A 6104-nucleotide genomic window follows, 5' to 3' on the forward strand; every position below is an offset into this window, starting at 1 on the left:
CATCACGCAATGACTGGTGGTATTTAAAAACTTAGTGGATATCTACTGCTTTGTTGTTACCTTTATTCTAGTAAAAGTGTCTTTAGGGACAGCCTACTGCATTCTTTAGATGCTACAAATTCCCACCTATGTCATTTGGATACAGCTGAATCCACCCCTACTTTGCCCTATGTGGGTAGAGTCATGACTTTGATCCCACTGGTCAAGGCAACACAAGTCACAGGCTAGTCTACGTCAGTCAGTGATTGGTTCAGATCTGCACGCAATGACCTAGAGCCAGTTTGGGGGATTTTTTTCAAGTTGGAGTGGAAGCTCGGTGTCCACTTTGTTCTCACACTCTGAGCCTGGATCGGCCAGGAGCTACTCATGAGAATCAAGTAAACATGGAAGAAAACAGAGCCAAGACCTAGATCTTCTAAGAAACCATTGCAGCTTTTATTTTTCCTCCAGTGTTGCCTGATGCTAGGTGGTTTTACCTTATATTTTTGAATTACATGAGCCCATAGCTTCCTTTTTTGCTGAAGTCAGTTTGAGTTGTGTTTCTGTATTTTGCAGAAAGTTAGTTGTGGTTGTCCTGATTGCTGAGTCCTGGGCTATAGGAGCCACTCCATAAGTCCCATTGAATGGGTTGAAATGGTGGTTCTTGGTGGGCAGTTTCAGGCCTGTGAATGACTACAGGTAACTTTCCCACTGCAGCTCCCTAGACCTATGGCCAAGTTTTGTGGTTTTTAGGAGTGTTTTACCCAGCTCTCCAGGAGAGCTCCTGGAGTAGTCACCATAAGCTCTCGTTTTTGTTTCTTTTTCTGTTTTATAGGTACTTTTGCCATGGGTGATTTGGTAGTAACTTTGGGATAGCTGGTGAAGTAAAAGGAGGTGCTACTTCCAGCTATTGCTTATAAAAGTGACCAGAAATTTGAAATATACTATCAACATGAAAACCATCTTCCCCAACCATTCTCCCATCCTTACCAAGACAAGGGGCTGCATCCAAGCACACACAAACTTCAGAATGCCAGTTTGGACTTATTTGCACTATGAACACTGCTCTCCCATGTCCTCTAATCTAAGAGGTCTTGAATAAAAATATTGAAAAAGAAACTATTTGCGGTGTCCCAGATACCAAAACCTATGGAACATTTAGTGGTAGGGAGGGAATGGATCATTTCATAATTCTTATGCAAATAACCCCTACCTTGGTGAAAAGTCACAAAGGGTACCCCACATAGATTAGCACCATGGTGAACATGAATTAATTCACTTAGTCAGATTATTCTGGATTTGGAGGTAAATGACCTTCCTGACAAAATTTAACGTCAGAATACAGATTTTTATTTATTTACTCACTTATTTATTTATAGAAAGAGAGAGGGAGAAAGCACAAGCAAAGGGAAGGGACAGAGGGAGAGGAAGAGAAGAGAGGGATAGAAAGAGAAGCAGACTCCCCACTGAGCAAGGAGCCTAATGTGGGGCTAAGTCCCATGACCCTGAGATCACAATCTGAGCTGAAACCAAGAGTCAAATGCATAACCAACTGAACCACCCACGCACCCCAAGAATCCAGATTTTAAATTTTCTGAGGGCTGCAAGTAGGTGGAGCATAAGGAATGCTATTTTGATGAAACAGTATAAACGTGTATTTGGAATAAATTGTATTTGGGGGATTGTTGGATAAAAATTCACTTCCATTCCTCTAAACTAAGTAGTGAATAATGTTAACATTAATATATAAAATGACAGGTTAATGTCATCCCACCCAACTGTCAGTTATTAACCAACTTGTTTCTATGACTCATTGAGACATCAGGAGCTCTTACCAGTGATGACTGTGATATAGGAGCTCTGCAGCTACATTCCAGAAATCCAAAAGATACTTTCTCCCTTTTCCTCTATGGCTTTGCCTATATGACTTATATTATCTCATATGGGCATTCATCCTCCAAGCCCCAAATCTGTTCTCCACACTGTTGAGTAAATTTATTTTAGTACCATAAATTAGATCATATATCTTCTTATCTTAAAACTTTTCACTGGATTTTTCATTCACTCAGAATAAAATCCAAGCTCCTTGGCATATTCTATCATGTCCTGTCTGCCTGGTCCCTCTATATTCAACTCATGTCATTCATGTCCTTAGTCACTAAACTCCAGCCAGAGCCTTTCTCTGAAGTCTCAAATATGCTATGTTCATTTCAGCCACAGGGCCTTTGCATATGCTGTTCCTTCTGCCCAGAAGGTTATTCCTTCTCACTCTCCTTACAACTACCCCCTCCACTTTTTCTTGTGTTAAAATCCTCTTTGGTTTTGGTAATTGCACATTTGTGTATCCCTTTTTTTACTGCCTCTCTTTACTGGAATGTAAGCTCTAGGAAGGCAGCCTGGGACCCAATCTGTTTTATTTATCATTCAGTTTGCCAGCACATAGAAGGTACTCAATAAATATTTGTTGAAATATAATAGAATAAACTCACACTGATGGCTCAGGAATAACTTCCCCATTCCAAGTGACCAGTAAGTGACCCCCAAAGACCACTACCCTCTCTTCACCAGTCCTGGGTGCAAACTTGCCCCAAAAGAGGCTTTTTAAAATCATAAATGTTAGAGCTAAAAGGTACACTGGAGATACTAGTTTACAGACAGAAAATGTTGAGTTTTAGAAAGCTGAAGTGACTTGCCTCAGGAGGGATTGCTTCTCTACTTCTCTAGATTCCCTGATGAGAGAATGTTTCTAAAACACTCCAGACCTCTTCCTCCTTGAAGGCAGAGTGAGCTGGAAGCTTCTGAGTTCAGAAGAGAATCTAGGCATGCAGTTTCAGGACCTCAGACTCTAGCATTAGGGGAATCTGTCACAGGACCTACACATTTTGCACTGCTCCTTGTCCTAGGTTTTCAGGTGTAGGCTCTACCTGTCCTGGGCAGGCCTGCAGCTGTCTTAGTGCTTCTGACTGGGGTTAGTGGGATAAGTTTGTCTCATTCTGGGTTCAATATTTGCAGGGCCAAGCTGCCTGTACACTTAAGCTCTGTTCTCTAGTATAGCTTTTATTAGTTTAAAAGGAAATAATTTTCTGATTCCTCTGCCTATTTTAAATTTTTTTTAATTTTTATTTTATTATTATTATTTTTTTTTACTTCTTTTCAGCATAACAGAATTCATTATTTATACACCACACCCAGTGCTCCATGCAATACGTGCCTTCCATAATACCCACCACCTGGCTCTCCCAACTTCACCCCCCCCGCCCCTTCAAAACCCTCAGATTGCTTTTCAGAGTCCATAGTCTCTCATGGTCATCTCCCCTTCCAATTTCCCTCAACTTCCTTCTCCTCTCCATCTCCCTATGTCATCTGCCTATTTTCATTGCTTCATAATTGGGTGAGCTTAGTCTTTTTGGATTTCAACACCAAAGCTCTACAGTTGGTCACTGTCAAAGTTAAGGGCTAGAATTCATATCTTCCCAAGCTCCAGCTCTGGTTTTCAATGTGTAGTGCACATACTTCATGCAGTTCCAGCTCAGCCACTCCTGTCACACCTTAGCACTCTCTCTGCTACCTGCAGCACCCTCTAACCCATGCTACAGGGGCAAGGCTGTCCTCTGACCTATGTGTTCCCCTTGCTGATGCTGGCTAAAGACATATTTATAATAATTTCACCATGAACATGTTTTGAGACTAATGAAATAAATCTTTATAGAGCCAACTTAATGGGAAAATTAATCAGATTAATAAGATAAACATAAATATATCATTATGAATTAGGTTATAAAACATTTTTTTATTATCACCATGTTTATTTTTATTTTTTTCTTAAATTACTTTGTTAATTATCTAATTTTTTGTTTTATTTTACCTTGTTCCAAGTGACTCCTTTAAGGCTGACATTTGTCGGATATGAGATAAGGAGATTAACCCTCTTCTAGTTGGTGCATATTTCAGTTAATTCTTACTAGCAAGAGAATTGTATTCTGCTTTATTATTGCCATAACATAATACTTGTAATTGCTAATGGACAAACAGGTGAACCCTTTCTATGCTTAAGTGTAGTATACAAAATTATTATTATGACCTTGTTGTAATACATTTCTCCCCTGGTCATGCTACAAATAGAGAGAAAAAAAACATCACTAATAATGAAAAATCAAAAGAAACACAGCTCTTTACTGAAAATCCTTTATCACTCTCTTCTGTCCCAACATAAACAAAAAGCAAAAGAAATAATAATGTAAGTAAAATAAAACTTAAATAAAAGCATCTCCTATGTAGTTATGCTTTTCTTCTCTAATGGTGTTCAGAAGGGTGAAGCCATTTCATGTTGTGCATTTGGAGGAGCAATGGGTCAATGGATATTGTCACCTAAGTATCACCTCCTTTTCCATTAGAAGATTGACCTTCTAAACTTTTGTGTGTCTAGGTGGTGTATGCCCTTCTCAATTTGGAGACTGTATGTTATACTTCAGAGTCCTTGTGTCTTTGATGTAGCTAGATGAAGATCTCTTATATTTTTGTTTCTTATTATTATCGATCAGCCAACAGTTATGTACAAAAGGACACCCTCTGGATGTAAAACTATGTTAGATCTTGAAGAGATCTGAAAAAAAATTGTTTCTGTGTTTTAGTTCCTATTAGCTCAAAGTTTATTCTTGTGTTGGAAATAAACAGATGTGTCTTGATATTCCTTTTGTTGATTTTAATGCCATAATACTATTTCCTTGGAGTTAAGTCTTAACTCCAATTAACACCGTTGTCTCCCTTGACTCTTCCTTCTTAGTTGGAGTACAGGCTAAGCTAATGAGAAAAACTTCAAGACACAGGGACTTGACCCTGAGAGAAGTTTATTTCTCACTCCTGCAATGGTCTGGAGGTGGGAAAGCCGGTATAGTGGCCTTACTCCACAAAATCGTCAGGGACTTAGCTTCCTTTCATCTTATGGTTCTACCATCCCCTAGAGTGGTGGCCCTATTTTTAATTCCTCAAAAAGTTGAAAATAGAGCTACCCTACAACTCAGCAATTGCACTATTAGGTATTTACCCTAAAGATACAAATGTAGTGATGCGAAGGGGAATGTGCATCTGAATGTTTATAGCAGCAATGTCCACAATAGCCTAACTATGGAAAGAACCTAGATGTCCATCAACAGATGAATGGATACATATACATATATATACAATGGAATACTATACAGCCATCAAAAGAAATGACATCTTGCCATTTGTGATGATGTGGATGGAGCTAGAGGGTATTATGCTGAGCAAAATAAGTCAATTGGAGAAAGACAACTATCATGTGATCTCCCTGATATGAGGAAGGGGAGATGCAACATTGGGGATTTGGGGGTAGGAAAAGAATAAATGAAACAAGATGGGATCAGGAGGGAGACAAAGCATAAGAGAATTTTAATCTCACAAAACAAACTGAGGGTTGCTGGAGGGAGGGGGAGAGGGAGAGGGTGGTGGGGTTATGGACATTGGGGAGGGTATGTGCTATGGTGAGTGCTGTGAAGTGTGTAAACCTGGCGATTCACAGACCTATACCCCTGGGGCTAATAATACATTATATGTTTAAAAAAAAAAGACTGGTGGATGCCACACATATTTTGACCTTCAGAAAGTAGACCGTAAGTCCACGATATGCAATTTCAGTTTTCATAAGTGTAATAGATATAACAATATTTATACCAATATCCAGCTCTTTTTTCCTTAAGGGCACACAGAGGGTTATATCTCTTCACTCTTTGTAGTCAGGCACAGCCATGGGAGCCAATGCAGCGTGAGTCACTTTTGTGCTGCAGCTTTCCTTGCCGGCACTTGACTCTCTGTCCTTGCTCCCTTTGCCATGAGGACCATAAAACACATGTTGCTGTGGAGGTGCTAAGAGACAGGAACTTGCATGTAACCCAAATGAATGCAAAGAAATTCTCAGGCTTGCAGGAGATGTGAGTGAGCAAGACCTAAACTTATGCTGTTCATTCCACAACATAACCCATCTTGCGGTGACTATTACAGATGGTGAGGTGGACACTGTAGAGTACTTCTGTCCCCATGTTATCCGTGAGAACATAGTCCCATGGGTAATCCTGGTTCAAGGGCTGGCTGGGCTGTTTATACCCTGT

Source organism: Mustela putorius, unplaced genomic scaffold (assembly GCF_011764305.1).
Source record: "Mustela putorius furo isolate JIRA1106 unplaced genomic scaffold, ASM1176430v1.1 tig00003898_pilon_pilon_pilon, whole genome shotgun sequence".
In the NCBI taxonomy this organism is placed as follows: Eukaryota; Metazoa; Chordata; class Mammalia; order Carnivora; family Mustelidae; genus Mustela; species Mustela putorius.